This window comes from Chroicocephalus ridibundus, chromosome 1, assembly GCF_963924245.1.
Source record: "Chroicocephalus ridibundus chromosome 1, bChrRid1.1, whole genome shotgun sequence".
Taxonomy (NCBI): Eukaryota; Metazoa; Chordata; class Aves; order Charadriiformes; family Laridae; genus Chroicocephalus; species Chroicocephalus ridibundus.
In genome coordinates, this window is record NC_086284.1 from 7706900 (window position 1) to 7731176 (window position 24277).

Here is a 24277-nt window from a genome sequence, read left to right on the forward strand (position 1 = left end):
ACTTCCAGGCATGGGGCTTCCACCACCTCTCTGGGCAACCTGTTCCAGTGCCTCACCACCCTCATGGTGAAGAACCTCTTCCTAACGTTCAGTCTGAATCGACCCATCTCCAGTTTTAATCCATTCCCTCTAGTCCTACCATTACCCAACATCCTAAAAAGTCCCCCACCAGCTTTCTTGTAGGCCCCCTTAAGATACTGGAAGGCCACTATAAGGTCTCCTCGGAGCCTTCTTTTCTCCAGACTGAACAACTCTTTCAGTCTGTCCCCATAGGAGAGGTGCTCCAGCCCTCTGATCATCCTCGTGGCCCTTCTCTGGACACGTTCCAGCACGTCCATATCTCTCTTGTAGTAGGGGCTCCAGAACTGGATGCAGTACTCCAGGTGGGGTCTCACGAGGGTTCAGTAGAGGGGGAGAATCACCTCCCTCCACCTGCTGGCCACCCTTCTCCTGATGCAGCCCAGGATACGATTGGCTTTCTGGGCTGCAAGTGCACACTGACGGATCATGTTGAGCCTCTCATCCACCAGCACCCCCAAGTCCTTTTCTTCAGGGCTGCTCTCAAGGCAGTCACTGCCCAGCCTCTATCGGTGCTTGGGATTGCCCCGATCCAGATGGAGGACCTTGCACTTGCTCTTGTTGAACTTCATGAGGTTGGCATGGGCCCACCTCTCCAGCCTCTCAAGGTCCCTCTGGATGGCATCCCTTCCCTCCAGCGTGTCAGCCACCCCACACAGCTTGGTGTCGTTGGCAAACTTGATGAGGGTGCACTCTATGCCACTGTCCATGTTGCTGACGAAGATGTTAAACAAGACCGGTCCCAGTACTGATCCTTGAGGGACTCCACTTGTCACTGGCCTCCACTTGGACATGGACCCATTGACAGCCACTCTTTGGGTGCGGCCGTCAAGCCAGTTCTTTATCCACTGAGTTGTCAGTCCATCAAAGCCATATTTTATCAGCTTGGAGACCAGGATGTCACGCGGGACAGTGTCAAAGGCTTTGCTCAGGTCCAGGTAAATGACGTCAGTTGCTCTCCCCTTGTCTATTGATTTTGTGACCTTCTCAGAGAAGGCCACCAGGTTTGTCAGGCACGATTTGCCCTTGGTGAAGCTGTGTTGATTGTACCCAATCACCTCTTTGTTATTCTTCTGCCTCAGCAGTGCCTCCAGGAGGATCTGCTCCATAATCTTACCAGGCATGGAGGTGAGACTGACTGGCCTATAGTTCCCTGGTTCATCCTTCTTTCCCTTTTTGAAAATGGGGATTATGTTTCCCCTTTTCCAGTCAGTGGGGACTTCACCAGACTGCCATGACTTTTGGAATATAATAGAGAGCAGTTTAGCAACCTCATCTGCCAGTTCCTCCAGTACCCATGGGTGTATCCCATCGGGTCCCATGGACTTGTTCACTTTCAGGTCCATCAGATGGTCACGAACCTGATCTTCACTTACGATGGGCAGCTCTGTCCAACCCCTGCCATTGTCTTCTGTGACTCTGGGAGTGTGGCTGGAGCCCTTGCCAGTGAAGACTGAGTAAGGGTTGTTAAGAACCTCGGCCTTCTCCATATCACTTGCCAACAGCTCCCCCGTTTCCTTTCTGAGGGGGTCCACACCCTCCCTAGTCTTCTTCTTACCATTAATGTACCTATAGAAATTTTTGCTGTTTCCCTTGATCTCCTTGGCTAGATTTAATTCTAACTGAGCTTTAGCTTTTCTCACCAGGTCTCTTGCTGCTCGGACAGTTTCCTTATATGCCCCCCATTCTAGCTGTCCTTAAATTATAAATATTTAAAACAATATAATATTATTTAAATAATAATATTTTAAAAATACTAAATTAGAAACGTGGCACCCACCGCAGCACCCGTATCCTTTGCATCAACTTCCCATGAAGCTCATGGTATTCATAATCCTGAGCAAGGAGACAGTGTAACTTCAGGTCTAGACCCATTTCAGATGGGATGAAGTCAGGTTGCATTCAATAACCCTGCAGTCCATTAGACTCTGCAGGGCCTTTAACCAAAAGCCTATCCTTTCTTGTCCTTTGCCTTGTTTTCCACTTACATGAAATATAATAAAATGAGTTTCTGATCTTCTCTCAGCCAACCTCTGCAATGTCTTCTGTCAGCATCTGTGGCTCAGAATCAGGAGGATTCATAATGGGTATCGCTGTCTCATCACACCTAGTTAGGGTTCTAAGCCACCAATAAACCTTCATCTCAAGATCTACTGTTTACATCTGTTCATGAAGTTAAAAATATCATCCCAAAGCCTATCTCCTCTTTCAGTGATTACCTGAGCATCTTGAAACGTGCTGGGTTTCATGCTTTTATGTGGACCAGGTCAACAGAACGTCTGGAACCCCTCACCACCAAAGGGCTGCCCCAGAGCCCCGGAAACGTGCAGCCCTGAGAGACTGGGAAACTTTGGGACTTCAAGCCATTGCTACATCTCTCCCACAACTCCTGCTTTGAAAGGCTAAAAGCAGCCTGGTTGCAGAGGACCTGGCAACATGGGAGTCCTGGTAGACATCCATGGACTGCAAGGACTTCTGGAGAGCAGAAGAGCTTAGGAAATGGGACCCCTGGTCACAGCTCCACAGCAGTCCATTTGCCCAAGATGTGGGATCCTGGAAGCTCAGGACTCCCCTCCCAACCCACCAGGTGAAAAACCAAGCAAGGCAAGATAGAAACATACCAACTTTCTATCAGATCCTTGAAGAAATCCAACTGTCTCCATGGATCATTTAGATTTCAGCTGTGGGACCTATAGAGGTATTGTCATGGCAGGAGGTACGGATAAAAGTGAGGCAAAAGAGACAAACTAACAATCCCCTGTAAACGGGGGCGGGGGGGGGGAAATATCTGAGGATTTAAAGGGAAATAATTAGGGCTGGACCCAACCCAGGCCATTTATCTAAAATCCCACATACCTCGGGGGCCTTCATCTGAAACATGTCTAGCTTTTTTTTTTTTTTCCCCCTGTTGTTTTAACCAGACTGAAGCCTACAAGACAAAGATTTGAGACACTAATAACTGTGGCTGATTTCTGCCTGGATTTGTTTCAGCCCTCTGTCTCTTAATGCTAACCAGCAAAATGAAAAATAATTAATAACACTCAAAATTCTCCACGCTAAGCGCGAAGTGCCATTGTTTCCTTCGCATTCCTCGCGCTGATTCTGCAGGGCCCCAACCCAACAAAGCAATCAAATACATGTGTAACACTGACAGCCTGACTAGCAGCTTTGGCTGCAAGGAGCTCAAGGCTAGTTTTTCATCCAAAAAGGTGCTGGGCTATTAGTTAACGAACTCTATGGACATCTTGAACAGGCTCTTGCCTTGGCTTTGAGCACGACCATTTGTGACTTGATCTTTTATGTGGGCTTCCACGTTTTCAAAGCTGGCCATGATAATCCAGCCCTGAAGCCTTAGATGAGCTTCCAAAATAGTTTCAAGGAGGGTATTGGTTGATGCAGAAAGGGTTGTGGGGTCTCCTGCAAAGTTTCCCTTAGGCTGTGTCCATATGGGTAAATCAAACAGCACCTGGGATTATTCCCAGGCATGAGAGCTCCTTTCTCCAAATGGTTTAATTTTTAGGATGCTCTTGGCACCAGTCAGGCCTGGACCACCAGACTGCTCCATGGACACCTCCCACGCACAGCTCAGGAGGCAGCACAAGCCAGGGATTCTTCCCAACAGGCAGTTCAGAAGCAGCCACCTGGTTTGGGATGGCAAGAGGGAACAGCAATATGGACACAGGCCCTTCCTTGCTGTTTGGCCTCGGGGCTGGAGATCAGCACTGGGTACATTTAATTTACTGGTGTAGACCCAGTGACTAAATCGCTCTCTTATCCTCCCTGTTACCCAGTGGGAATGTATCATGTGGCAGAGATGTTTATAAACCTTCATCCATCTGGAAGTCATTATCTCAAAATGAAGTTTATTTGAAGAAATTGTATTAAATGATTACATGTTATTTTTGCCTCGGATAGAAAGCAAACTGTTGTACCATTGCTGAGAGCCTCTCTTTGGTCCAGATTTGTTTTGCTATTTTATCTAGACTATCAACATCAGGGTATGGCAGCTAATTTGGCTGCTTTGCTACAGTTGTCTGGTGGTCGGACGTAATTTATTAAGAGTTTGACTCTTTATTTAGGTTTATTTGTTACTGTTTCTCTTCTCCATCTTCTGTTAGGTTTGTATATTACCCATCTAAATTGTCTCTTTATCTACTTTTTTGCATTTTGCAGTGAAGATTTGAAATGCATATTAAAGTCCAAAAAAAGAAAGAGAACAAGACTGCTAAAAAAATATCCCAGATAAGTTGCCAGAAAATTGTCACTTGTGTTGTGTACTGGGAAAAAGCTGGACTAGACAGTTGCGGGGCTGATTCTGCTCCCAGTGAAAAGAAAATAGGGAAAAAAAACCCAGGGAGGACTAAAGCAGAGCACTGACCTTCAGCAAATGCATAGATTTGCAGGGCAGAGGTTGAATTCTAGCACCATGCAATCTCACTGCAGACCTCGATGCCACGGAGTGATAATTCATGATCGAGCAAGAGCATGGCTTTTGAAGGGGAAAATAACTGCTGGATTTAAGTATGTTAACTAGTGGAGAGTCAGCTCGTCCCCTGCATTTATGCTCAACTCTGGCTCGTCGCCTTACTCATGCTGCCTCTGCAGCCTGCCCTTCCCAACCCATCTGCACAACCAAACCCTTGTGCAGGAACCTCTTTTCCTCTGATCTTGACAAATGCCATCCCGTCCCGCTGATATTCATCCTGAGCGAGTATGTCTTTGATCACGTCTCTTCCTCCCCGAGCAGCTCTCCTCGGATTCCCCCATCTGTGCCGCATCCGACGTGAGCTGCCTCTCCTCCGTTTCAAAGCCTGTCATCCCTCAATTGGCGTCAGGCGGTCCCCCATGCCAGGTTTTGCATCTGCTGCCCATTTCAGGTTTCTCAGAGGTACGCTTCTTTCTTGGCCAGAGACCGGATTCATCAAGGCACATGAGCAAATGAAGTTCAGGAGACGGCGTTCCTCAAGGGCTTTGACATCTGGGACTGGTGGGGTTCTTCTACACCCCGCCCGGGGTTACATCTCAAGAAGATAAAAGGGAGAGCTTTTGGGGCCCATGCAGCAAAGAGGCACCATAAGTGAGTGTGAACATAAAGCCCAAGACATGAAAAAGTTGTGAAGCGCCTGACCTACTGATAGTTAGAAGTAGTTTTAAACCATAATGTGCTTCCTTTCTAAATCATTATTCCCCACTGTAAATCTGACCAATATGGTTGTTTTGTAACAGAGCTGGGTTGCTTTTTTTTTCCCAAAGGTTGGAAGATCAAGAATTTTTTTTCTTTTTTTCCCCTGCGCATTACAAATCTCATCCTGGGATCATGCCACAGATCAGAACCAGAGATGCCCTCCCCTCTGACCAGGGACCATCTCTCTCTGCTGTGTTTGTACCATGACCATTTGCTTTTCTATCCTGTGGCCACATTTCCACCGCTCTGTAGTGATTCCTTAACTCCTTAGTTAAATCCCTTTCACAAGCAGGATAAATGTCAGCCGGGCCCTATGATTTGTATACTTTCAAACTTTCCAAGCCCGTCCTTATCAGCTTAATTTTTCTCTTTATTTTTCTTGCTAATGACATATTTGGAAAGGAATTCCATATTCTAGTGGGTTTAGAGGCATTTATTAATTACATCCTGCTCTTTGTTTATTAATGAGCCTGGGTTCTCATTTTCCCCTGTTACAATTGTAGAGGGTTTTTATTTCCCTTAGCCTTCGCACACTTAACATTAGCTCATAAATGTTTCCTTTCTTATGCCCAGAGATTTTCACTATTAGTTTAATTGACCAATGGCTCATCTCAAGTAGGGAACTGACTCATTGTGCAGTACAGCTGTCAGCAAGTCGACTAATTGATAATACACTCCCTGGGGCCAAGCCCAGGATAGCTTGAGATAAATAGAAAAGAAATTCGAGACTGGATTTCTCCTGTATGTTTGCACAGCACCTAGCACGGCCCAGGCCAGAGCTGCCCCAAAGTTGCTAGGTGTTACCACAATAGAAATAATAATACATAACACATAAATATAATTAATAATAAGAAATAAATAATAAGAAATAAGAATAACTGGTGGAGGTGATGTATGAAAAAGATGGGGAACTGTTTCCACAAAGACACAGTCTAGCTGCTTTCATTTTCCAAGCGTTCAGAAGACCCATTTTCCACATGACATTGCAAATTCTTCTAATGAGAACCACAGTTGTACTCGAGAAACGTGTTCTCTGGTTAAAAAAAAATAAAAATTTTTAAAAAAAATCATTGGTGGAGATGTCAGAACAAGGCCTGCATTGTTGGGATGATGGGCACTGAGGGAGCTCTTGTGAAGTGAATACTAGAGATGAAAAAGGCCAGCACTGCCCTGGACCAGGAGTTCCTTTGGTGATCAGTAACTGCAGGTGAGCTAACCACGCTGCCCAGAAGCTTGCAGCAGAGGAAACCGGTCACAAACTGACAATGAAGCCATCCCTTCAGCACACCAGCAATGGATTCAAACACGTGCCCAATGTTGAATGCTAAGGGGCAACAAAGTCTATGAGCTTACAATTAAGCATGCTCCAAAGCGCTTTGCTGATGCCAAAGGTGTCACATCCCCTCATGACATGAAGCCACATGTGCCCTGATGCAGGTTCATCAGCTAGGCAGGATGGCGCCTCGCTTCCCTGAACAAGGGTAGAAGCTTAATGCAACTCATCCTCCTCACCACTAGGAGGACAATTTGGAATTCAGAGCCAGATCTCATGTCTGGGCCATCTGCCCTAAGGGTGGCTCTGTCCCTCTTCAAGAAGAGCTGAGAAAATGTAATTTTGGAGAATACTGGGATGTCAGCAGAGAGCTGGTCTACAGCTCTGGGATACCAGGGTGAAAATGAGGAGAGACCTGGTGAATCTGCCTTTATTGTTTTTTCTTCTCCGTCCTTCCTGTCCCTCTCCAGATGTGTCATATCTTATTAATTGCACTTCAAACACAGGCAACGAGCTCCTACACCAGGTTCCTCCGCCATCAGGCTGGAACAGCCCAAGAAAGTCCCTTGTACAGCTCAAAACATGTCCTCACTGCACCACAGGAGCTTGAAGACCATCTGACACATCAGAGGAGACACAGCTTCAGGAGTCTGCTCTTCTGCCTGTTTTCCTCTCCCTCGCCTGCGAGCTTCCTCCTGTAGACTAACCCCTTGATTTATTGTACTTTTGCACTTCTGAGCACCTGGAAAGTGTTTTTGTCCCATTAATTTTGACTTGGAAGTTTCAATGTTTCCCAGCAGAAAAATAAATCACTCAAGCTGGGAAGACGCGCCCCACACAACCTCCTCCCTTGTCTGCATCCCCCCTCTCCTGCCTTCCACTTTCTCTTCCCTCCTACTGTTCCCTTCCCCCTCCTCCGAGAGGGAAGGGGGGTGAAAAATATGCCACATAAAGTATGAACTTCACATACCAAGAGCAACGAGGTAACCCTATCTGTCCAAACATCATTTTGCTGAGCACCTAAATAAAGCTCTCGGCACCCAGCACATTTCCCATTGCTGCAGGTGAAGCCTGAGGACCCAGGATAGAGGGCAACCAGCTGGAAGGGTCTAATCCCTGCAGGGGTCTGCCTCCACATCCAAAACATTTGGCCCCCAGCAGCTTGAAACTCCTTTGGATGGTCAATATTGGGCTGAAATTGCATTTCCTTTAAGGTATCCCCAAAGGTGGCTCTTCCAACACAAAGGTCTCAAGCCTTTCTCCATTGTGGTATTACTTCTCCCGCTCTCCCAGGTTGCCTCCTCCTAGCTTGTTATCTTCCTCCTTGCAAGGAAGCAACCTACAGTAGCACCCACTGGTCTTACTGAGCGGAAGAAAAACCCCAAATCAGGCCTTTTCCCATTTTATCAGGCACAGGGACATGGCAACGAAATGCCTGTACTGTTGGTTTCTATGGTCAATCTCACACCCCAGCCCCAGTCCTCCAAGAACATTAATCGTGCTAAGTTAAACACTGCTGATGTCTTCTACCAGGACAACTCCTGCTCTGCACTGGGGAGGTTATTCCTTCGCTTTAGGATATTCACTAAAGTCTCAATGATTAGGATTTTGTAATATCCTCCCTTCCCTCACCACTTGGACAACTCATTCAAATTTCTTCTGGTGATGAGCATATGATGGACAAATTAGATACACTTGGCACTAAAGGAAGTTCTTCAAAATCTATGAAAAGTTTGTCTAATCAAGACTTGTTTAAAAAAAATAAAAATTATTTTAAATATAGCCTCAGTCCCCAGATTCAGACCTGGCTTAAATTTTCCACAATTTGCTCCTTCTCCATTCAGCACAGGAAATACAGCGAGGGAACCGCTCGTGAGTTCACTTTACCATTTTATTATATAACCTTTTTTATGTCCCCTGGAAATTAGATCTATGTGGTCATTCAGTCTGTCATCTATCTGTCCCCCACAGATTTCTCCACCTGCTGATTTTTCAACCAGCTTTGATAGAAAGCTGAAGGTCTCCAAAGAAATTATGTTCCTATTTCCACATTAAAATAAAGATTCACAGAAATGAGTGACTTCAATCTAAACAGTTTCTTCTTAATTTTTATCCTATTAGCTGATTTCTACAGGGCAACTGATGTACATAGCAGATTGCAGTAGAAAAATTGTACAAAAACCCAAAGGAATTCTAAAGGTGCAACAGAAAACAATGGACAATCTTAAAAATAAATCAATTTAACAAGCCATCAACTTTGAGACATAAATCCATAACAACCAGACTCTGCTTGCTGCCATTCCTTGTTCTTCTAGTTTCTGTCTGGATTTGAGTCCACTGAAACCCTGCTAGAAAGGTAATTCCCTCTGGTATGTCCAGTCTGTCTGGAATTTCTGGTCTGTCCAGAAATATCCGAGTAGAAAGCACTGGAAATTCTTCCAGAAAGCACATTTTCACATGGTTTCCAATTGCGTTTTCCATGCTGCAGCCACTAGATGCAGTGTCTGCATCACAACCAGGAGAGAAACCATTTCAAAATGGTACTCAGCCCAGCGCAAAGGACAGAGCAACCAGTGCCAGGTGTGTTAAAAACTGACGGTGGCTTCAAAACTGCCAACCATCCTGATGGTGACATCAGTAAAAAAAAAAAAAAGTAGGATATTTTCCTCTAGACGGGAGGCTTGAATTGCTCGGTGATGTCATCAAAAGCATATTTTGGACAGGATTCATCTCCACCTAGACTCTGTCAGTAAGTTAAATGAATTGCATCACGAAGTGCCTGCTTCTCTCCCTTGTACTAAACATAAAAGTAATGAAAGCAAATGAGACCGAAAAATACGAAATTGTTCCAATCAGAAAACTGTAAAAAATCAAAGTCTTTTCACTTTATTCCCTGCTGCCCTTGAGAAGTTACAGCATGGTATTCAAGAGCATCAGAGAGAAGAGTCTTGTCCAATTCCAGAAATGCGGCTCAGAAGAACTTAATTTTAGTCCTGTCTCGATCAAATTCAACTGAACTGAACAGATTTCCTGGGGGAAAACCAGCCTAGGAGAGTGAAAAAGCAGGTGAGTGTGTTTTATGAAACAAGATGAGCCTGAGCGCTCTACCTGCAGTGCCGTGAAGTTGCATGGAGGATATTCATTTCCAGAGGGACGTGGGGAGTGCGGTAGGTTGCATGTCAACGGGGGTGCTGGAATAACACTACTTACACACTACATTGCTAAGCAGACACACTTGGGAAAGCACAATAAATAACACAACTACTTAATAGCTCTGTAGTGCCTTTCATCCGAATATCTCCAAACACTGTACGAACATTCGTTAGAACTGCCGCTAACCCCAGGCGAAGTCGCGCTATCTTTGCCATGCAGCAGATAAGGAAATTGAGGTTACATTATTTCCAGGAGCTCGTGACAGGGGCCAGAGTAAAAGCCTAAAAGCCAAGAGTCCTGCCACCTATTCCCCTTTGCCTTTATGGGAACGATGGAAAAAAATGGAAATGGAGGTCTGAGTCCATGGTAAGCCCATACTCAAGTCAAGTGGTGGTTTCTTTTGTTCCTCCACCAGAGCTAAGTCAAGTAACAATACAGAGAAAAAATGGAAGATATTAGGAGAAAAAGTAAAGACATTGCATAATAAAAACATGGTCAGCTCAACGCACGATACATTGGCAGGCTGAGAGAGTTGGGGTTGTTCAGCCTGGAGAAGAGAAGGTTCCAGAGAGACCTTATAGCAGCCTTCCAGTCCCCAAAGTGGGCTTACAGGAAGCATGGGGAGGGACCCTTGATCAGGGAGTGCAAAGATAGGACACGGGGTAACGGCCTCAAACTGAAAGAAGGGAGATTTAGATTGGATCTCAGGCAGAAATTCTTTACTGTAAGGGTGGTGAGACACTGGAACAGGTTGCCCAGAGAAGCTGTGGTTGCCCCATCCCTGGAGGGGTTCAAGGCCAGGTTGGATGAGGCTTTGAGCAGCCTGGTCTAGTGGGAGGTGTCCCTGCCCATGGCAGTGGGGTTGGAACTAGATGATCTTTAAGGTCCCTACAAACCCAAACTATTCTGTGATTCTGTGATTTACAAAACCTTGGAGCTTGTGGATATGACCCCAGACCTACAGGACACAAATGCCCTCCTGTATGGGAAGCTGGAGACTGTAGGGGATACTCTAGGCCATCACCTTGTACTAGATGTCTACGAGCAGGTTGATGAGCCCTTGACATCTGAACTAGGTGCCTGGAGTTGCTGTAGTGCAAAGAAGAGGCAGGTCTGAAGAACAGATCATCTAAGCCAGCTGTTTGCCCTGGTATCGCACAAATAATGCCAGGGTGAGGCTGGTCCTTTCCCTGGGTTGTAGCAGGCATTTAGATGATGAACTCGGATGTCAACCACTACACTTAAGACACATACATTTGGGCAGAAAACTCCTGCCTTTCACAGCAGAGACAGGACAGGGATTAGACAGTGTCTGTCCTTTAGACCTACCCATACCTCACATGTTGGAGAAATAACATCAGATGAAGGGGCAACCATGGGAGAGATGTAGGGGTAGATTTAGCATTAACAGATTGGTGTCTGGCCGGGTGTGAAATTCAGGGTTAATATCTCTAGCTACTCTTGTTGCAACTGTGACACATTACAACGTGCCACTGCAGGCTCCTGGATGTTCTGAGGTCTTTGAGTGGTAAGGTACACCAGTAAGGTACACTTGGGTACTACAAGTGCCCACACACAGGCCTAGGCCACATCTGAAAACTGGGTATGTCTTTTGGACAAGGTGTATCTGACAACGTGTCTAGTGTCTGGAATCACTGCTGCTCCTCAACCAGAGCACATTTACACATACAAGAGTAGCACTTAAATAAGCACTGAGTGATCTGCAGCAGGACTCTCCAGAAAAGCAGGCATTTTCAGATAACAGAGCACGGCTGAATAGTGGGTTTGTTCCCTGGGTCTCTGTTGATGCTGTATGTCTAAATGCTCAAAAGTCTTTAAATCCTGTGTGGAGTCAATGGCCTCAACTCATAAACCTGGTGAGATCCCACGGGACATCTGTCTGGCAACCGTGATACAGGAGAAAGGGAGAGCTGAACCTTTCTTGAGATCCAGAGGACAACAGGGATGTTCTGCAGTGTCTAACATGACACTAGACACCTACATTAAAGTGACCAAGCCTCACTCCTGGATTCACGCATGTAGTTGAGGTGCCTTTGTGAAGGCATCTCCAAATGCACTGGGTGCCTGAGCTTCCATTATATGAGAGGCCAGTCAAAAAGACTGCGGAGCCCAGAGGGCCTATTTGCCTGGGGCAGCACCCAGTTGCCCAGCAGAGGTGCCCAGTCATTTGAGATGCCCTAAGAGCACCTGACCAGGGCTCCAGATGTCACTGCAGAGTGGCAACAGTCTCTCATAAGCCTTTGTCTGCATCTGCAGCTTTAATCAATTATCTTAGACACTCCAGACATGCTCTAGGCACTAAAGCACCACCAGGTGCTTACATTTAACCAACTGAATATCATCTGCAGGAATGGTTGGCTAAATAGATCTCCATCAACTACAAAGGCAGAACAGACATCAGAGAGGCACCCACACTCCTCAAAATGACATATTTATGAGTCCCTTATGCCACTAGCTGGCAGGAGCCAAGCGTCCACACCTGGGATGCTCTGGACTGAGTAGTAGGTTGGCACCACTTTGTGACAATGACAAGACCTTCATTAAACCATTGTGAGCTGTGAAGCAGCCTTGGCTTCCACAGAGATCACCAGGAGTTGAGGGAAACTCTTTCCAGCTCCCAGGATAAGGTACTTCCATGAGGGACAACCCTTGCCTTTGCCCAATCGTGATGCCAACATCTGAGCAAACACATGAGCAAACAATATGAACACTGATCCATTTGCTTCAAAGCCATGATAATCCTCCCCTTCCAAGCTCCAGCAATAATAAAAGAGTCTGTTAACTGTAACTTGTTATTTTTTTAATGAAAAAAAAGGAGGAATTCAGATTGTTATGTTTTCTGACCTATAACTAGCAACATGTAACCCCCGCTCTCCCATTGCAACTCTAAAACGTTGATGTTAGTGTAACATAAGATGCTGAGGAAGCGATTCCTCACAAATATTATGATGGGGTTGTCATGTTGTGGTCCATGTGGAGTGATATATGGACTGAACAACAAACTGCCCTGCTGGGACCCAGACCCGAAAGACGTATCTGCCTCTCACGGTCTACTCTGCACATGCCGGGGGTTGTTTCTTCAAAGAAGCTCTTTCGGGGACTGTGAGGGAGGAGGGACCGAGGTGCAAGAGGAACGGACAGTCCGCTCCCAGGGTTGAAATGACCCGTTACCGCTCACTCTAAATCAAGCAGCAAAAAGATGGTTGATGCGGGTCTCTTTGGCTGAAGATGCTCTGCCCAAAGGAGGTAAAAAGGAGAGGAGAGCATGGGTTGGCTTGGGTACAGGTGGAGATTTACTTGGGAGTCAAAGAAGGCTTCCCACCACTGCTTTTTACTAAATAGTATGGGATTTCAGGGGCTATTCTGGTCCTCCTGCACTCACCCCTTCTAGGGCAGGCAGTGCCTGGTGGAGGCAGCTCTGTCTGCAGAAAGAGAAGTCAAACAGCCCAGAGGAGCCCTGCTGACAATTTTACACTCGTTTCAGACACAAAAGAAACATCAGAGCTCCGGCATCTCTTAAAAACAAAGACACCTGCTTTAATGATATCCGTGTCCAAGTCCAGGGGAGCTTTACGGGAATGTCTCCCACTGAGAAACAACTGTAATACCAAAACTTCCCCCAAACACTGGATATCAGCTCTTCCAAGGCTGGCTATAAACCTGTGGCCTTGTCCAACTTCTTTTTTGTGTTTATAGAAATTAAGGAAGGAAGAAAACTCCAAAAACCCATCTGGTTGTCTCCTTCCTCCTCCTGCGGAAGATCCCCACCCGTGGAGTTTATTTCTGTTCTCTGGGACTGGGCTTTTGATTTGGCAGCTCGCAAGATCACGTCCAGCCTGCCAGACACCACGGTCGACTCCTCCATGCAGCTCCAGAGCAGGCAGCCTGGGGAGATACCATGAAGGTCCCATAATGCTGAAATCCGGTCCAGCCAGATCTCCCATCTCCTGGATAGCAGTGTGGGATCAAGGACAGTCCCCAAGCTACAGCTGGGCCTGGCAGCTCCACCACTGCCTCCACTTGGTCCATGCAGACAGGAGTCCTGTCCTCTCATCTTAGGGTACAATGGCATCCCTGGGTAGCAGCTCAAGCCCACCTGGAAGACCCACAGCGTCGTGGAGTATCTTCCCATTTGCAGCTGGAGTGAGCCACTAAACTCCTTTCTTGGGTGCCAGGACCACCGTGACTGTGTTTCAGCAGGCATCCCAAGCAGGTTCTGTAAAGATGCATGAAAGGCTGTGGTCCCTCTCCCCGTGGCTCAGACATTCCTCTGGCTGCTGGTGCCTTGGAGCTGCAAAATTACCTCCCATGGGAACGCTCCAAAACCAGAGCATTTGTGCAGCAGGCTTCTGCACGAGCACGTTTTCTCCAGAGGCACGAGACATGCACGCCTGCAGACTCTGCTGCTGTGGGAACCTTCAGAAACTAGCAACGTCCCCGTCTCCCTCAACCTTGTCCTGTGCCACACTACAGTTGGTGTGTTGGTACTGGCATGTGCTGTAGGATGATTAGGGTGGTGTTTTGGGGGTGAAGAGTAAAGAGTAAATGTTCTGTGTACTGGATCCCGTTGAAAAGTTGTCTGTGAAAGCAGGGACTGAACTCAGCAATGCTCCTTTCCAAGTTTCAATCTCCTGTCCCAAGTTTCTCTGCTTCCCTCTACCCCTCTGGGGGACATACGCACTGCACATGCCTTCTCAAAGCACTTATGGGTGCCATGGGCCTTCACTGGGCTAAATCTAATGTGTGTCGCCCCAAAGGAAAGGAAAAGACCAACCTACAACAATTCTTGCTGGTAATCTGGTTCTCCAGCCACTTCCAGTGTGGCAGAACAACCCCAGCTCCATGGTTTCCCTAGCAATCAATATTTTCTCTGCCATATGGGCAAGAAAATATCTGCCAAGAAAATAATTATGCATTGAATGAAGGCAGCCTTGTGGGAAGCGTGCAGATTCTTCATGTTTAAATCTATGCATGAAGACTGTAGATCCAAAGAAGAGATGGGTTTAATCCCCACCCAGGGTGCGATGTCATTTGCAACCCTTTCTTAAACCATAATCTGAAGCCTACAGTTCTCTACCACAACAAAACAGAGCATCCTAACGCTCCTTTAATGTATCTACTATTTATTGCCTTACTAAGGCAGAGTGTAGGAGCTACAGTTGATTTTAAGGCCCCCAGCATCTAAGCAACACGTGGGCACACATTAAGAGCATGTTGGTGTCTTGGAAGGTTTATGGTTCAAGGAAATGTGATGGGCAAAGGGCAAGAGGAGATGATGTGGAGGGCAGGACACAGCTTGCCCATCCTCTCTGCAGATGGGTCCCCGTTTCTTGGAATCTTGCCCCATTTGTCTGCTGACAATTCGTCTGTCTTCCACTGCCTGACCCTTGGTTAAATCGGAGACCCGACTGGGTTCCCCAAAGTCTACCCTGTCAGCCAAGCAAAAGGAGAAATCCTGCTCTCAAAATCAGGCTCACCCACTGACATGCAGGAGTCCCAGGAGGGAGAGAGACCCTGGTTTGCTCTCCTCCTCCTGTGGCTAGGACAAAGAGAACTTGGATGGAGTGGACCATAGCCCTGCACCCTGAAAAGGATCCCAAAGTTGGGTCTTCCTCAAAAACAGTGTGGTGCATGGGCACGGCTGGATCAAAGCTTCTCAGTGGCACAGGCAATGTTGAGTTTTGGTGCCCGCTGTATAGAAGGACAAAGCTACCCCAAGCCTGAGAAGGAAACAGCTATGGAGACATGCAAGGGGGAGCTCCAGGGCTACAGCAGGACCAGAGACACCTGAGGGCACAGCAGCTAGAGCACACAGTTGGTTTTTTACCATCAGCAGCCTGTTGCCATTGGCAAGGGCCTACGGAGCTTGTTGGCAGAGAAGTTCCCTGTGACTTCTCCCATCCGTGGGACAGATCACAGGCCAAGCACCCTGGCCCTCCCTGGTGTCTAAGCTGGTCAAATCAAACACACAGAAACCTGTCCCTCCATCATGATAGAGCCAGTTGTACTTGAGGACACACAGAAATACTACACCTCCACGTCCAGGTCACGGCTCCCCAGTTCAAGAAGGACATAGAAATACTAGATAGAGTCCAGCAGAAGGCTACGAAGATGATCAAAGGACTGGAGGATGCCTGTGCTGAGGAAAGGCTGAGAGCCCTGGGGCTGTTCAGCCTGGAGAAGAGCAGACTGAGAGGGGATCTCATCAATGCTCAGCAAGAGCTAAAGGGTGGGTGTCAGGAGGATGGGGCCAGACTCTTCTCAGTGGTGCCCAGGGGCAGGACAAGGGGTAACGGGCACAAACTTTAACATGGGAAGTTCCACCTAAACGTGAGGAGGAACTTCTTTCCTGTGAGGGTGGCAGAGCCCTGGCACAGGCTGCCCAGAGAGGTGGTGGAGTCTCTGTCTCTGGAGACATTCCAAACCTGCCTGGACGCGTTCCTGTGCCACCTGCTCTGGGTGACCCTGCTCTGGCAGGGGGTTGGACTGGATGATCTCCAGAGGTCCCTTCCAACCCCTGCCATTCTGTGATCCTGTGATATGAGTCTCTCTATTTTCCCCTAACCGTCACAGCAGAGATTACAGGCATCCACAGCATCTCCTACCCACACTGTTCACAATTTGCAGTCATTTATGCCAATTTTTTTCATAGAAATCACCGCTGCCGTCCTGAATCAAGCACAGTAGGAATTACAGAAAATCAAACAGCGCTGCGGGCTCTAACCCTTTCTTCTGCACAAGTAGGATATTGCAAAGGAAAAATATAAGTACAGCAACTCTACTGCTGAGATATACTGAGGGCTGCAATTTCTCTTTGCTGCCAGGGTTTGACGAAGGTGGGAGTGATTTGTTGCATCCTAAGAAGGCAAAGTTTGTACAGTCACTCTTGAAGCGCGTGGGAGGGAGTATATATATCTGTCTGACGGACTGTCTGCTTTTCCTCTAGCAATTTTTGAGCCCCTTCACCAATTTCCAGTTAAAAAGCAGCAGTCTCCAAAGTACTTGCGTTCCAACATGTTCTGTGAAGGAGGGAGGGAAAGAGAAAGAGGGAGACAATATAAATGTCCCCACTGAGGAAAGGCAGGTATATGGTTCCTGTCCTTATTAGACCCTAGAAGATCTACATGGGAGAAGCTGTGAACATCCCAAACGCTGTAGAAGCTTCAGCAAGGTTCATAGCTCGTAGACACTGGAGACCCCGAAAGAGAAGACAGAAATCCTTTTAAGTCAGGGTGTGTTGCCCCTCATTGCTCAAAGTACAGCAATCCTTGCAGAGACCGTGAGTCCCCGGTGCTGATTGCAACGGGTTGAGCAAGTCGAAAGTGTCTCCTCGGCTAGCATTATAGGTTTATCCTATCTCCTCTTGGCCTTCCGCTTCCCCTTCACAAGTCAGGGACATTTTAATCTCATCCTGCCGGCACCTCCCTCCCCAGGAGCTCTCTGCTTCCTCCTATCCACCACCGCTCTGCCGACCCCGGCTTTATCACTGGAGTCTGGCAGGACAATGCCGGAGTGAATTTGCACTTGTATCTCCTGCTGTTTGTTATGATGGCCTGGTGTATTTCTCCTGCTGGAGAGTTCGTTTAAATTCTTGCATTTCCAGCCAAGCCTTTGTAGATGAGCGAATCCATGTGTCCTGTTCTCTTTTTCCCCTTGGAGCGCTCCAAGTTTTCTGGTCCTGCCCCAGCCATGGTGTCCAAATCATGCCTGCTTCACGGAGAGACAGGAAAGATTTGTGTTGCGTGTGTCTACAAGGTCAAATTCTCAGACCCTGTGGGTTTCCACATATCATTATCCTAAGGTTTTTGCCTTCCTCTCTCCCAATTTTCAATATTTTTAACCCTTTCTTCCGCTCTGCAAATACATTAACTGTCGATCCACCAGAAAAACACCATAGAATCATAGAATTGTCTGGGTTGGAAGGGACCTTTCAGATCATCAAGTCCAGCCATCAACCTAATGCTGACAAAACCACCACTAACCCATGTCCCTCAGCACCACGTCTGCCCGGCTTTTAAATACCTCTAGGGACAGTGATTCAATTACTTCCCTGGGCAGCCTGTTCCAATGTTTGTTAACCCTTTCGGTGAAGAAATTTTTTCCTAATATCCATCCTAAACCTCCCCTGGCACAACTTCAGGCCATTTCCTCTTGTCCTGTCACTTGTTCCTTGGGAGAAGAGACTGACCCCCACCTCTCTACAACCTCCATACCATGCTGTTGAGAGGTTAATAGTATTTGAGACATCAAAACCCATCATTTCACCTAGGAGGACAAACAGGTGACACAAAGCAAAATATTATTTTTTGATAGGATGTTGACTGTAGGAAATATCCACAAATATTCCACCTCCCTCAGTGGTGTGAACAACCAAACAAAAGGGCCAATTGCTTCAGTGTCCCTAAAGCCCTGTTTCTCTGTCTTCTCTTAGCCTGTATCTCTAACACACCTCCACCAGCTGGAGAAAATGAGGGAGGAGATGAGATAGAACCGATATGAAAAAAAGAAGCAGAAATCCTGAGAAAGCACACGTAGGCGGGATTGAATCATTTTGCTGGTGCAGTTTTGCTTGTGAAGACGGACGTCAGGGTTTTCTGAAAGCCACATGGAGAGTATATTGCCAGTACAGTGGTATCCTCTCCTGGGGAAAAAGCAACAGAAACCTTATTCACTTGTTGGGTGTCTCATTGAGGTAACCATGCTGCACTTAGCTGTCCCTAAGACACAAAAGACGTTAATTATTCCTTTCACTGAGCTGAAAAATGGCCACTTATGCATCCAAAGCCTTTACCTACATCTGGCATTGCCTTAGAGCTGCTGTTGATGCTCTTAAACTAGTGCTTTCTAACTGGCTGCAGACCACAATTCTGCATCCTTCCAACAGAGGTGCGTTTCTCTTTCTCCTTTTGCAATGGCTCAGGATGAAACCCAGCGCTCGCTGATGCACTCTAAACACTCCGTGGATCCTGGCCTGGCAAAGGGCTGAATTTCAGCCAGTGTAAGACTTCTACTTCTGGAGGTCACTAATCCCATCAGTAGGGATGGCAGTGCCCACAAACAAGGGTCATCGCACACGGGCACCGCTCAGTCCCCAACCTGGATCACATGGAAAAACCCTCACAGGATGCAACAACACAATGCAACTGTTTGGTTTTTTTTCTGTGATGCCCCATTAAATTCACGTCAGCCTGAATCAGCTGGGGTAGCTCAGGGATTCAGGAGGAAAACACAGGGGATGCTCATCACCAGGGCAAGCAAGAGCAGCACATCCTTTCCAGAGACCACAGGGACACACCATGCCTAATTTCTGCCTCCAGGCACGGGCAGGGAGGATCACAGACACCCCCTTGGCTGTCCCTTCCCGCACCCTCACCCAACAGAGAAAATACTCATATTTTAGCGTGAAAACTATGCAGCATCATGGAAGGCTACCAAGACACCCAGGCAAACCTCCCTGCCGGGACGGGCAGTCTCTGTGCCGCACACGGGCGGTGGAAAGCATCCTTGTAATGACACCAAGCTCTCGCTAAGCCGAAACATGTAACAGGAGTCTCTGTGGGGAAGCGCCAATTTATCAGTCTAGCTGGACTGGAAATTCCTTTTCGGCAGGATCTGTTCGCTCTGGAACATGTGTGGTGCAGCCCGAGGAATGAGCAATGAACATGATATCTCTTTTATGTCTGCCATGGCAGCCGCCCTTTTAAAAATAATAATAATAATTTAGAAAACCTGTCCGGTGACTTCACACCAGCCTTCCTAGATATAAAACATAGATGGGAAACACTATGAGACGTCTGTGCTATTTACCCTTGAAATGCCCACATCCTGCCTCAGTTTAGGGTAGGGTTAATTGGCCGCATCTCTGAGACGCTGTAATGTTTGAACAGCAAATTGTATAAATGCTGCAAGTCATTCCCATGAGGGTGCAACTGAAGGACTCTGGTCCCCCATAACTTGGGTTTTCTGATGTCTAGCAAGGGTTGCGCTCACCCCTCAGCCCTTTCTTCCACCGAGCATTAGCAGGATTTCTTTCTTGTGCTTGCTTGGGTTCACAAAACATATTAGAAATTCCTGCCCCGCCTCTCCCCCCCAGCTTAAACTGGCCAACAGCCTTAATGGTTTTTGAAGAGATAAACAGACAGACAGAGGCATGTGCAGAACATGATCATATAAGTTGTCCTTTCTTAGGGAGCCAAGTAGAATGCAAGCCAGATGACTTCAACCCAAAATGCACTTAGGAACCCTTGTGAAGGTGAGCGTGGTGCTGAGGATTGGGCGGGTGCAAGGAGAAACTGGCTGTGAGGGTAGCTGTAACTCTTGGGTAAACTAAAATAAACAGCGATGCAAATGTAAGGTGAAATCAGTCACAAGGATTGCAGAGTCTCAGCCAAAGCGTTTGCAAGCTGAGAGCAGAATTTGGCTTTAGATGAATAAAATCACTACTGGTCGTTCAGGGTAAATCGCCCTGGGTACATCCACCCTGCAGCACAGGGACACAGAAATTCCAGCAGAGCTGTGCTGATAATAGACCAGAGAGTAGGGATGGGACTGTAAAGAAGAGAAACCAAGGCACCTTCTCTCTGTCAAGACCCCCATGTTGCCCCTGAGAGCAGTATGGTTGAGTTCCACCTCCCAAGCTCAGATGGGGGGTGAGGGTTTATTCAAGGCACAAGAATTGGCCTAACAGATGTCAGGATGGTGATGGGTGCCACAAGGCTCATCTGAGGTGCTCTTGTTTCTCCCCTTTGGATTCTTGACATGGACTCCAGGTGACCCTGCTCTGGCAGGGGGGTTGGACTAGATGATCTCCAGAGGTCCCTTCCAACCCCTACCATTCTGTGATTCTGTGATTCTGTGACCCAAGAGGTTGTGTCCACCTGGGGCTGCAGTGAGGGCTGCGTTCACCCAAGGGAGGGATGGAAAAGGCACCGGGAGAAACCTACAAACCCCACTGAAATCCGTCAGGAGGCTAAGGAGATGCTGAACTCCCCCAGATCATGGTCATCAGGGGGTTGGGGAGCATTAGCTGCACAGCCGAGGTTGAGGAGAGGTCAACTACAGGCACTTGCCATATTGAAAAAGGATTTGCAGGCGAAAGCAGGGCTGACTGGAGAGTTCCCCTCCGGGACAGCTTGCAGAATGAACATAATTGCCTGAGTGTTTAAGAAAATAGAGATCCATCTTTTCGTGCGAGTGGGCCTGCCGCTGCGAGGGGAAAGCGCGGGGAAGCAGTGGAATAAATATTGGTGCTTTGCAAAATAGAGATAAATCCACCAGCAAGGAAGGAGAAAAGTAAGAGAGCTTTGGGAAGCCTTTTCACATCAAATGAGCAGCGCATCCCCCGATGAGTGAAGGTGTCGGGGAAGTAGATCGATGGGCAAACGCTCCAAACAGTAGCATCCATCTCTCATAATAAGGCAGCAGAACTGCTCTCGTTTCCTGTAATCTGATAACCCACCAGAGGAAGGGGGAAAAATGCCTTTAAATGGTGATTATAATTCCCGTCATGGTGTTTCCTGATAAAGTGGCCCCCCAACATAGTGTTATTATCAATCATGACTACTACAGTAGCATCCTGAGGCTCCCATGGAGATCAGTGACTTCACAGGGAGACCTTTTCTGTCCTGAAGGACTTGAAGGACCCTCATGGCAGGGAGAGCTCCATAGAAGGGAAATGACTTGTTCAAGGCCTCCCAGCTGGGAGTAAGACCAAGCCCAACCACTCTTTGAGTTGTGGGATTATGTGAACATCACGCAGACATAGCAGTGTCAGCTGCTGGGGACCTAGAGAGGTCTCTAGACCAACCTCCTGCTCAAAGCCAGACCACCGTGAGCTTCCAGACAAAAATAGCAGCTCACAAATTGACATAGTCATAACAAACTGAAAGTGAGGATCTGAAAAACATGACCATCAAAGCTGTATGTTATTGTATAACCTCATGAAGGTCAAGCCAACTGCTAGCGAGGGGCTGACTCATGGTTTATAGTATCATAGAATCAAAGAATTTTTAGGGTTGGAAGCGACCTTAAAGATCATCTAGTTCCAACCCCCCTGCATTGGCTGGGACATCTCCCACGAGGTCAGGTTGCTCAGAGCCTCATCAAGCCTGGCCTTAAAAACTTCCAGGGATGGGGCTTCCACCACCTCTCTGGGCAACCTGTTCCAGTGTCTCACCACCCTCATGGTGAAGAACCTCTTCCTAACGTCCAGTCTGAATCGACCCATCTCCAGTTTTAATCCATTCCCTCTAGTCCTACCATTACCCAACATCCTAAAAAGTCCCCCACCAGCTTTCTTGTAGGCCCCCTTAAGATACTGGTAGGCCACTATAAGGTCTCCTCGGAGCCTTCTTTTCTCCAGACTGAACAACCCCAACTCCCTCAGTCTGCCCTCACAGCAGAGGTGCTCCAGCCCTCTGATCATCCTCGTGGTCCTTCCCTGGACACGTTCCAGCACGTCCATATCTCTCTTGTAGTAGGGGCTCCAGAACTGGATGCAGTACTCCAGGTGGGGTCTCACGAGGGTTCAGTAGAGGGGGAGAATCGCCTCCCTCCACCTGCTGGCCACCCTTCTCCTGATGCAGCCAGGATACGATTGGCTTTCTGGGCTGCTAGTGCACACTGACGGATCATGTTGAGCCTCTCATCCACCAGCACCCCCAAGTCCTTTTCTTCAGGGCTGCTCTCACGCCAGTCACTGCCCAGCCTCTATCGGTGCTTGGGATTGCCCCGATCCAGATGGAGGACCTTGCACTTGCTCTTGTTGAACTTCATGAGGTTGGCATGGGCCCACCTCTCCAGCCTCTCAAGGTCCTTCTGGATGGCATCCCTTCCCTCCACCATGTCAGCCGCCCCACACAGCTTGGTGTCGTTGGCAAACTTGATGAGGGTGCACTCTATGCCACTGTCCATGTTGCTGACGAAGATGTTAAACAAGATTGGTGCCAGTACAGATCCCTGAGGGACTCCACTTGTCACTGGCCTCCACTTGGACATGGACCCATTGACAGCCACTCTTTGGGTGCGGCCGTCAAGCCAGTTCTTTATCCACTGAGTTGTCAGTCCATCAAAGCCATATTTTATCAGCTTGGAGACCAGGATGTCATGCGGGACGGTATCAAAGGCTTTGCTCAGGTCCAGGTAAATGACGTCAGTTGCTCTCCCCTTGTCTATTGATGTTGTGACCGTCTCAGAGAAGGCCACCAGGTTTGTCAGGCACGATTTGCCCTTGGTGAAGCTGTGTTGATTGTACCCAATCGCCTCCTTATTATTCTTCTGCCTGAGCAGCGCCTCCAGGAGGATCTGCTCCATAATCTTACCAGGCACAGAGGTGAGTCCAGGCTCTCTCATGCTGGCTTTTCTTCCCATCGCTTCCTGGCCTGGGCACTTCATGTAATTCTTGGTTCTTCCCTTTTACCACTAATGTGTGGAAGCAATAGTGATGCTCAGGGGTTTTTTTTACCTCCTTTTTTAAAACAGGCAGTTGTAATGCTGCTTCTCTTCACTCAGCAAAGGGCACGTCCGTGGCCATTGTTAGCATTGCTGCCATTTGTACTCTAGAAGTATCTAAGGGCCCAGCGCTGGGTCAAGTGTGCCTTGTGCGTGGTCCTGTAAAAGAGAATCCTTCCTCAAACAGGCACCATGTCACACCACCAAGTGACCAGCACCTCATTCCTGCCCTGAAGGACTAGCCTCAGGTTTGCCCCATGCCTCCACAGTGTCTCTGATCGGCAATCCCCACAAGGCGCTGTGTCTTGGCCCTCTCTCATTCATCCTTCCTCACCAGAGAAGACGAGTGTTCAGGTGGGAACTTCCAGTCACCACTGATCATATGAGCACAAAAGAAGACGAGATCCTAGCTGTACCCACCAACACGTCATTGAAAATGAAGATGAGGCATGGAGACTGAGGTGCTGCACGGCAAAGCTGGGTAATTGAGGTAGTAGCCATCCCACCCAGGACACACTGACATCCTCTGGACAGAACAGCAGCAGGTAACCCAAGGTTCCTGTAGCATTCATCTACCTGCCTATCTCCTTATGGCTGAGCTGGACTGGGAGACCTGATGACGTTCCTGCTCTGCCTTTTGCCTCCCCTAAGCGGTGAATTCCTCAGAAGCAGGACCGTCTAGCCCAGCCATAAATCTGTCTTCTGTGGAGCAGGGGAAGTGGCAGAGCAACGAGGAGGAGGGAAGACACTGTGGGTGCTCCAGAATAATCATTAGTGCGAAGAAAACCCCATCTCCCTTCTCAAAATAAAAAGGGAATGAAGGAAAAAGGTCCATAAAACTCCCCTTCTACCGCTTGTATCATAGAGACATGGGTCTACCCACTTTTCTGATTAATTATGTATGTAATGTGTGGCTGCTTCAGACAATGTGCAGGAACAGCTAATATAGTGAGCAGCCTGAAAGCAGGCAGAACAAAAGTCCCAGATTGCTTTATTATGTTTTTTGTTATTAAATCATCTCTTCTAGACAGAGTGTTGTTTTAGGCTGGCTCATGGTTTCAGGCAGGAGGGTTGCCCAAGTCAGGTTTCTGCTCCACAGCTGCAAACACTTCATTCCC